We start from the raw sequence: 11,661 nt of genomic DNA, 5'->3' as shown, positions 1-11,661 counted from the left end.
CCCATAAACTATTCAAAATTCAAGGGGTAGTGCCCACATGCGTACAACTATGCCAAGGACGATTCTACCAACATCTTTACCTGCCCTTTTGGTGCTAATTACAACGTCGTCTTCTACGGTAATTAACAAAATAATATCTTAGTGAAGTACATATAACTGAATAAATGCAACTCGCTCTATACCAAGTATGATAGTTTTAGCACCTTCACTTTCCCTTATGGTGCTGATTACTAAACATCACTAAATAAAGTCAACTCCCTATAGTATCATATTCACAATAAAAATTCCCTTGTATTTACATGCCAAGTTTTATACAATATGAAAGAGCGTTAATTTTGAGGTATAAATGAGTTTGGTTTTTTTGTTGGAGTTTAGTCTTCACTAATTCATAGGTTCAAACTTCATGAGAAGGGTTGAGGATGAGAGGGGTTGAGGATAGAAGTCACTTTGGAGAATTAAACTTCCCAAATAATATCCTGACTAAACCAAACCTCACACAATCTTGATAATAATATTATATGAATAGTGAGCTCTAGAACTCTCACAGTAATTACCCTCCATCTCTTTATTCCAAACTTAAACAAAAACCTTAACACCAATACAATGAGAATTTCTACATTTACACATGATGCTGACATAATTTCCTAGTACCAGATAGCTTAAAATTAATTTTTTAGATGACAACTATGCATTGACCATTGATGAAATGAATATAGCTATTTCTCTAGTTTAAATAAAATCTTAAAATATACCCCAAAAAAATGGCTGCAACCACATTTTTTGTACTTCAAACATTTTTTGTTTAAAAAAAAAGAGAATTATGTTTTGGATATAAAGCCATGAAAATAAAACTTATAATGTTAGTCATGTAATGTTCAATGAAACAAATGACAAGAGTATAATTGAGTCAAGAGGTTCATTGAGCTGTGAGGCTCATTTTACAGCTCAATATGAGCGTGATGTGTAATATTATTATAATTAAGTCAAGAGGTTGATTAAGTCGAGAGGCTCAGTAAGAGAGTGATGTGTAATTCCTTTTGTGGTCAACTTAGAGTTAACATGTGTTGTTTTTTTTTGTAAGCTTGGTGGGACTACATCTTCATCATGTCCAATATATCACCCTGATTGGGGCAAGGAATTAAACCAATGATTCACATCAAGGAGCGCCTTAACATAGCACCAAATCATTGTCTATCCAAGACCCTGTGGACAACTTGTGTCTCTTTTAAAATAAAAATAAAATATTATTTAAATTGAAAAATAATGTCGGATTTAATCAAAATTAAAAACAAATACACATATTTGGTTAGTTTTACTTAAAACTATTATATAACATAGTCCCACTCTAACTGTACTTGCTTGATTAGTTGTTCATATTACAACCCGATACAAAGGGGGTATGGTAATTATATTTCACTGTCAGTTATAAACTAGATCCATTTTAACCCTGAATCTATCAAGCGTTGAGAGGGATCAAATATATTGAGGTGCAAATTTTTTTTTTTTTTTATTTATTTTATTTATTTATTTTTTATTTTTTCTATTTTTTATTTTTTTCAGTGCAAAACTTGAGGATAGGTTTGTACAATGAGAGATTTGATCCCTCTTAGCACTTGATAGAGCCAAGGTTAAAATGGATCTAGGATAGTTTCAGTGAAAAATTTATGGAACACCAAATTATTTTGATAATTTTAAATATGCTAAATATGTCTAAGATTAATATGGTCATTTTAATTTGAATTTTTTTAGTTACCTCCATTTGTTGAGGTGATAAAGACTATTAATAACTTTAATGATGAAAAATGTTGAAATACAAATTTTGAATGCAAAGTGACAATGTAACAGTGTTGAATGATAGAAAATGTGAATAATAAGAATGTATTCAATTACAAATAGTCTTCATTGTGACCAATCTCAAACTATTTTCTTCTATTGTTCTTATTGTCACACTTGTTAGCCTTTTCATATTTTAATACCAATCATGTGAAAATGGCAGTTGAAATCATAGACCATTCAAATCTTTAGTTTGTGTTATTGTAGTAAATGTCATATATTGTCTCTCTTGCTTTCCAATATTAATATTAGTTTTTTACGAAGTCAATTATTGCGACTTATGAAGTGTTAAACCCCAAATAAGTTTCAATGGTAGTTGTTTTCTATTACACCATTTGAATTCAAAGTGACTAACAATGTTGAATGGTGGAAACTGAGAATAATAAGAATGTAGTCAATTACAAATAGTTTACAATTTCAAGAGGAAAATATTTCAGGTAAGTTAACATTTTATTTAAGAGGAAAACTCAAGTATTTTATTTATGGTTGAATTATTGTAACACAAAAATCAATGCACACCATCAATAATTTTTTTTGTACTTATGCACGCCATCAATATTCTTTTTTGTACTTACACTGAAATCAATGCATACTATTAATCTAATTACTTTGAAATTAATGTACATCATAAATATAGCTACATCAGAAATCAACATCTACATTGAAATCAATGCATCTAGTGCAAGCATTCAAATAGAATTAGAAATCAACATCTATACTGAAACCAATGCATCTAGTGCAAGTAAATAAATAGGATTATATATCAACATGCACATTGAAATTAATGCATCTAGTGTAAGCAGTAAAATAGGATTAGAAATCACCATATACATTGAAATCAATGCATCTAGTGCAAGCAATAAAATAAGATTAGAAATCAACAACTACACTAAAATAAATGCATCTAGTGTAATCAATCAAATAAGATAAGAATCAACATCTACATTGAAATCAATGCATCTATTTTAGTGAATAACATTGTATCTCCCCCTCCCTCTCTCCTCCATTTCTCTCTCTCCCCCACCATCTATATTTATATATCCCTCCATCTCACCTTCTTTGTGTCTCTATCTCACCCCCCAAACACACATTCTCTCTCTCTCTCTCTCTTCTTCCCTCCCCCCTCGCCATCTATATCTCTATCTCCCTCCATCTCTCCTTCTTTTCTCTATATCTCACCCCCCAAACAAGCTCTCTCTCTCTCTCTCTCTCTCTCTCTCCTTTTCCTTCTCTTCGCTCAATGCATGTATCAATAATTTTTTTCTACTAACATTGAAATCAATGCACACTACTATTCTAATTACTTTGAAATTAATGTACATGATACATCTAGCTATATCAAATCAGAAATCAACATTTACACTGAAATAAATGCATCTAGTGCAAGCATTCAAATAGAAATAGAAATAAACATTTACACTGAAATAAATGCATCTAGTGCAAGCATTCAAATAGAATTAGTAATCAACATTTGCATTAAAATCAATGCATCTAGTGCAAATATTCAAATAGAATTAGAAACCAACATTTACACTCAAATCAATGCATCTAGTGCAAGCAATCAAATAAGATTAGAAATCAAACAATAAAATAGGATTATAAATCAACATGTACACTGAAATCAATGCGTATAGTGCAAGAAATTAAATTGGATTAGAAATCAACATTTACACCAAAATCAATGTATCTAGTGTAAAAAATAAAGTAAGATTACAAATAAAAAACTACACTCAAATCAAAGCATCCAGTGTAATCAATTAAATAGGATTAGGAATCAACATCTACACTGAAATAAATACATCTATTTAAGTGAATAACATTGTATCTTCCCCTCCCTCTCTCCCCCATCTCTCTCTCTAACCCCGTTCGTCTCTCCACCATCTATCTGTCTCTCTCTCTCTCCCACCATCTATATCTATATCTCCCTCCATCTCTCATTATTTGTCTCTCTATATTACCCCCAAAACAAACACTCTCTCTCCATATCTATCTATCTCTCCCTCCCTTCTTATCTTTGTATCTCTATCTCACCCCCCCAAACATACACACTCTTTTTCCATCTATATATATATATATATATGTCACACCCACCCTCCCTCTTCTTCTTGCCCTCTCTCTCTTCCCCTTCTCTCTTTCTCTTTCTCTTCCCTCCCACTATCCTCTCTTCCTCACCCCCCTCCCTCTCTCCACCTTTCCCTCTATGTATTTCTTGTTAGAATTAATGGAGAATAGGCTCTTATTGTTACATAGTTGTGATTTTCCTTTTCATAGTTATTTAGTTCCTATTCTTCTGGGATATGATTTGTTGTCCCTAACAAATTGTATCTATTTAATATTGGAGATTAATGTGAAGCCAATGCGGCGTTTTTCTTGAGGTAGCTCCTGGTGATCCGCACCTGTGAGCTCCTCTTGTGTTGGTTATTCTCCTGATTGAAGATATAGCGTGTATGAGTGTTTGTACACTCTCTAGGTATCTCACTTGGAGAGCCATTTAGTTTATATATTCACTTTTTATCATGGTATCATAAGTTTTCATTTTGGTCATTTTTCTTGAGAGTCCATGCTTGTTCATCTTGAGTCGAGGCTTCATATTCACTTTCCTCACCATGAGGTATTGATGTCTTTTCACCTCATTTCTTCCCCAGTGATGGAAAGATTGAATTCTTATTCTCAGCCTTCTCAAGATTATGACAGGCTGGATAGGAGAATTTTCCCTCTCACTATTTCCAGTTTCAACCATCCGAAAGTCATCTATGATGTCTTCATCATTCATTGATGTAACATCTGCACACACAGAAATATTAATGAGATCATCACAATTTAAATTCTCTCCATCTTTATCTTCTTCTGCCATGTTTTTGAAATAAAATTCATGTGGCTCGTCCCATTGATCTTCAACACTTTGTTACTCTTTACACCCTCCCTGAAGATCAACTCGCGTGTCTTCAATCTCAGGATTTTGCACAACAGACTATGCCTCTTGATTCTCGTGGTCATCAACAGAACCACATTGCTTTTCTGAAATATCTTCTGACTCGAACATACTACCTATGCTAATGCTTCCAAATGCCCACATGAGAAAATCATCATCATCAGAATAAAAAATATCTAAAAATATAGACATGTTGTTAAAGTCCATCTTATCTTTCTTCGAGATTCCTTTTTGACTCCACACGGTCCTCTAATGAGCTCCAATAACCCCGTTACCAAGCAGGCAGGAAACTTCTCCCTTTGGAAGCTCTTCAACTGTAGAACCTTGTAGACTATGGCTTATGTGCCATGCAGGTCTTAGTGCCCTCGGCTCTGACGACGAGCAAAAAAATGACCTCTCATAAGCTGGAAATGTTCTCAATATCTAATTCTCATATATGTAATTAGCAATTTCTGATAACATATATTTCTGAAGATAGGTTCAAATCAATAAGAACTTTCGCATTTTCATTGTGGCATATAATAAGTTAGAAGATAAATTTACCCACTTGGTTTTCAGATCCCAATTGATTTTCAGATCTCCACAACAACGATCCACACAACGAATGATCCACACACCGATGATGTTCACACACAATGATACACCAACAGATTGAATGCTGCCTCTGCAGCCATGATGTGCCTCCTCAGATCAATGCTCCATGCTACTCCGCGAGTGGATACAACCGATTTTCTGCTCCTTCCGTTCGTTTTCCTCCACGCAGGCTGACAGTTTCGGCTATGATCCAGTGGCGATCCAACCAGACCGCTGCCTCCGTGGTAGTCCTCACGACTCTGCTACATAACAGAGAAAAAATGATCCTAATTTGTATACTGTGTTTAATGATGAGGGGTAGATAGTGTTGATTTCTTTATATGTAGATGATATGATCATGACAGGAAGTGCAGACAATCTCATTGAAGAAATCAAACAGAAGTTATCACAGAAATTTGAGATGAAGGACCTTGGAGAAATGAATTACTGTTTGGGTCTAGAAGTTTGGAGAGATTCAAGCCAAACTTTCTTGTCCTAGGGTAAGTATGCTAAGAGTTTGCTGACTAAATTTAAAATGGATGAGTGCAAGACTACATTTGTGCCTTTACGGCAGAACAACAAACTTCAGGTGAATGATGGTTCAAAATATGCAGATGCAACATTGTACAAACAGTTGGTTGGTAGTCTTATTTGTTTGACTACAACGAGACCAGATCTAACTTATGCAGTGAGTGTTTTGAGTCAGTTCATGACTTAACCTCATGAGAACCATTGGCTCGCAGCAAAAGGAGTACTGAGGTATTTGCAAGGAACTTCGGACTTTGGTATTTTGTATTCTGACTCATTTGATGTTAGCTTGACAGGTTATGCAGACTCTGATTGGGCGAGAAATTTAGATGATAGAAGATCAATTACAGGTTACGCCTTTAGCATTATATCTGGGGTCATCTCTTGGTGTAGCAAGAAGCAGCATACTGTAGCCTTATCCTCAGCAGAAGTAGAATATCAAGTTATGTGTGCAGCAACATGTGAGGCAATTTGGTTGTGCAGACTTCTCCAAGATGCAGGGGAAGAACAGATAGAAGCTATGGTTATCAATTGCGATAATCAAAGTTCCATCAAACTGGCTTACAATCCTGTGTTTCATAAAAACACTAAGCACATAGACACTCAATTTCATTTTGTTAGGGAAAAGGTGCAGTCCAAAGAGATTTGTGTTGAATATTGTAATTCTTGTGATAATATGGCTGATATATTTACTAAGCCTCTAGGAAGACTGAAGTTTGAGTTGTTTATGGACATATTAGGTGTGTTTAAGAACCATTTTTCATTAAGGGGGAGTGTTAGAAATAATGGAGAATAGGCTCTTATTGTTACGTAGTTGTGATTTCCCTTTTCATAGTTATTCAGTTCCTATTCTTCTAGGATATGATTTGATGTCCCTAGCAAATTGTATCTATTTAATATTGGAGAATAATTTGAAGTCGGTGCAACGTTTTGCTTGAGGTAGCTCCTGGTGATCCACACCTATGAGCTCCTCTTGTGTTGGTTGTTCTCTTGATTGAAGATATAACGTGTATGAGTGTTTGTACACTCTCCAGGTATCTCACCTGGAGAGCCATTTAGTTTATATATTCACTTTTTATCATTTCTTCTTCCCTCCCTCTCTCTCCCCCTCCAACTCCATCTTTCTCTCCCTTCCTCTCACCTTCTCTCTATCAAGCCCCCCCACCTCTCTTTTTCTCCCACCTCCCTATCTCTCTCTCCCCATCATACATATTCTCTCTTCACCCTCAAACTCTGTCACTATCTTCTCCTTACATTTACATTTTTCTTTTACATTTTACATCTTACTTACTTACGTACTTACTTACATTACCCCTACACATCTCCCATATATATATATATATATATATATATATATATATATATATATATATATATATATATATCTATTCCTTACATTGAAAAAATGTTGGCATAATTACTTACATTATGCCTAAACATCTCATATATATATATATCCTAACATTTAAAAATGTTGACACACTTACATTATATTACATGCTTACACTACATTACTTATTTACATTAGGAACATCTCAGATATATATATATATATATATAGATACATATACATATATATATACATATATATATATATATACATATATATACATATACATATATATATATACATATATATATACATATATATATACATATATATATATATATATATATATATATATATAGATCTATTTCCCAACATTTAAAAAATGTTGACAAACTTATATTACATTACTTACTTACATTACACACATCTCCCTTATACCGGGTTGTAGAGTGCCTCTCTATTTGTCTCTCCCCCCATCATACTCTTTACCTCTCCACCCTCCAACTTTGTCACTATTTCACCCTTACATTTTACATCTTACTTACTTACTTATGTACTAACTTACATTACACCTACACATCTCCTATATATATATATATATATATATATATATATCATGTCATTTAAAAAATGTTGACAAACTTATATTACATTACTTAGGTAGATTACACACATCTCCCTATACTGGGTAATTAAAAAATTCAATGTGCATCATAAAAATATTTTAGTATATAAAAAATAATTCAGTGTCAACAATTTACCTATTATATATGGTTTAGAACAACAACAACAATAATATCTATATATTATATATGTTTAAAATAATAATAATAATAATGTTGTCTATATATAAAAGTAGTTTTTTCATTTTACCTTTTTGTTTCAAAAATGGTGAATTATCTTCTGTGGTTGACATCATCATTTTCAATTCTATTGGATCTTATAAAATTGATTTTGGTTGTACATTTTTGTTTTGAAACACATTTTTTATCTCAAAATTTCTTTTTATAAAAATGTTAAATGATCAACTATATTTCTTTCTTTGTCTACACATAAAATGTCTATATATATAAAAGTAGTTTTTTCATTTTACCTTTTTTTTCAAAAATGGTGAATTATCTTCCGTGGTTGACATCATCATTTTCAATTCTATTGGACCTTATAAAATTGATTTTGGTTGTACATTTTTGTTTTGAAACACATTTTTTATCTTAATATTTCTTTTTATAAAAATGTTAAATAATCAACTATATTTCTTTCTTTGTCTACCACATAAAATACTATCACTACCACACATATCATTTCATTTCTAATTATAAATAATTTTAATCACTTTGAACAAATCACACAATACATGAAATACAAATCAACAATATCATTATAATTATAATTAAAATTAATAAAAATCACATATATAGTTTTAATCAAACCATTACATTATGAGAAAAATATTAAATTAGATTGAGGATGATATTAAAAGGGTTAGCGTCAATGTCTCATTACGACCTACAAAAGTATTGATTAAACCATAATATTGGACAAAAAAACCATAGTATTGATTAATTATAATACATTAATTTTAATACAGTACAAAAAATTTGGTTTATGAAATCAATTCAAGTTGACAAGGTCCACGATTATCTGGTTCTAAGGTGAATTGTGAAGCCCCTGTTGCGATTCTGTGGAATCGCAACAAGGCTCAGCAACGGGCATGACACTCTTCAAACAACTTGTGAATCTCCTCTATAGCAAGCAGCCAGAGTAACATAGATCCATATAAACATCCATCCCATCGGAGCATTATGTGTGAGGAAGCTTTACAATTTTATATTTAAAAAATTATAGTTAAAAAAAGGGCAAGCTCCTCATTAAAGATTTTTTTATTAAAAAATCACAAAGAAGGTTAAGTTTTATATTTAAAAATAATTTAAAATAGATTTACATTTTCATGGTTTTGATGGATGATAATCATTAACAGGTTGGACAATAACCATTATAGGAATTATGTCTCATTGCAAAACGATGATCCTTTGTTTGAAATTCAATTAAAAAGTTTTATTTTTTTGATCCACTATAAATATTAATTTACATACTTTTGAATATATTTGGATCTCAAAAAGATATTAATTGAGATATAAATTTTGGGATGTGGAGATCACCTGAAATTATATTTAGTATTTCACTTTTTATATTATATTTTAGTTTTGAGTTTTTGTTATTCATATTATTGAGCCAAGAGATTTATTTTACAACTCAATATGAGGGCAATGTGTAATTCGTGTATACTCAATTTAGAGTTGACACGTGTCTAATTTAAAATAAAAATAAAATATTATTTAAATTGAAATTAATGTGAGATATAATCAAAATAAAAAATAAATATACATATTTGGTTAGTTTTACTTTAAAATATACAAGGTAGTCCCACTCTAAATGTGCTTGCTTTAATAATTGTTATTATTAAGACCCAATACAAAGGAGATATGGTAAAAATATTTTACTCTCACTCTTTTTTTTTTGCTAAAGCAAGAGTAGTTCCTTCTAAATCATTAAATTGAGAAAAATTTACAAAATGTACATAAACCCTAAACTCCAAGAGGAGACAGGGAACCAAAGGGCATGATGCCAAAGAAAAGCATCACTCCGCTACAAACATCAAATCTTTCATTACATACTTTAGGAAGAACCATTCACCCCAAAAGCCTGATCTACGACAAACAACCAATCACGTTGCTCAAGCGAAAAGCCTACCAATACATGGGGCCCCACTAAAAAGAAACCAACAGATCCGACGGTTCACACCACCACACGAAATCAGACGGCACCCCAATGTATCGCACGGCCAAACCTGTGTGAAACTTACCTTGCGATGGATGGTGGTTTCCACTCCCCATACTGGCCACATGGCGGAAGCCTAAAGGTATCGCTCCCAATAAAACTAAAATCACTTTTAACAAGAAAGTGGTGCGATTGTAAACGAAACCGCAAACCCGCCCAACACCCTGGGCCCCACCAAACAGCTTGATGGATCCTGAGCGTTGATTAACCAGGCACCATCGGACGACTGAGCAGAGAATCGCACGCCCAAGGTCATCGACCTTTAGGGCACAGGGAGAGCGGATTTTGGACCGTGCCCTCCATCACATGGCATGTTTTCTGTGGCATCGCTGCAAAAAGTCTAAAACCACCTTTGACAGGAACGCGGTGCGATCACTACTAAACCGCCCAGAGGTGGTTTTGCCTTCAGTCTCTGTAAAAATAGGATGATGCATAGGTTTCTGTCGCTGCTTTCTTTTATTCAGGAAGCTCTAACTCTCGTCACTGAGAATAGACCTGATTGTGGTCCATTTTACCTCTTGCTTTATCTTACCATTCATTGTGCACCTTTTAGTCCCACTTGGTGTTGCCCTCTGACCACTGACCATTACTGATTGTGTTCAGTCATTTTGTCTCTGTATTCTTCTTTATCCTCCTCTGCCTGGTTGTGGCAAAGTTTTTTCAGGTTACTCTGCACCATTGTATTCCACCTTCTTGAGATTGCATTGTCCTTGCTACTGACACCTTGGTTGGCTAGAATGTCAGCCAATTTGTTGGCCTTTCTCCTCACGTGAATAAATCTGAGAGTACGAAGTTCCTGTAGATGCACTTGAATTCTCTGAAGAACTCTTGTTAACCTCCAGTGTTTTGTGACCTTTTCCGGCCCTGTTCCATTACTGATTCTCTTGGCAGCGTTTATGACTAACTCTGAATCCAATTCTATTATGACGTTTTGGCAATTAATCTGTATTAAAAATTCTAATCATTGTTCCAAAGCCATCAGTTCTGCCATGTTGTTAGTGGCTTTTCCTAAGTGACCATGGAAGAGGGAGATTATGCTACCTGTGTCATCCCTTAGAAACCCTCCAAAACCAGCATCCCCCGGGTTGCCTTTGGAAGCTCCATCAATGTTGTACTTTAAAAAAACTTCAGGGAGAGGATGCTAGAAATCCTCCACCTTATCTCTCATGCTTGTTTTCCTATCTAGACCTTGAGGAATAAGCCCCTGCATGTTTAACAGCTGGAGGATTCTCATATCTGCAACTGAGGGAGGGTTTTTGGGGGAGATTCCTAACCGTGGAGCTCACTGTCTCCTTTAGTTGTTTTACTATCAGCTCCACCAGGCCAAGTGAGGCAGATTTTAACTCTTTGAATATTCTTTTGTTCCTTTCCTTCCACACATTCCAAATAATGAAACTCGGCAGGAGACTCCAAACAGAGTTGGGAATTTCATTATCTGAAAAATTATTCCTCCAGTTGTTTAGAGTGTTGGCAATACTTTCTTTGTCCCTATTAAACTGTTTGAAGATGTTGGTGAAAAATTCCCATATCTTGTTGGTGAAACTACAGCTGTTGAGAAGATGCTCTATGGTCTCCTCTTGGGTCTCACAGAGTTGACACTTGGAGGGTCCCAGCATGCCCCTTTTTT

Source organism: Pinus tabuliformis, chromosome J (assembly GCF_031772625.1).
Source record: "Pinus tabuliformis cultivar Carrire ecotype Pingquan chromosome J, CPIR1, whole genome shotgun sequence".
NCBI classification, from domain to species: domain Eukaryota; kingdom Viridiplantae; phylum Streptophyta; class Pinopsida; order Pinales; family Pinaceae; genus Pinus; species Pinus tabuliformis.
Note: the sequence above shows the minus strand (reverse complement) of the source record.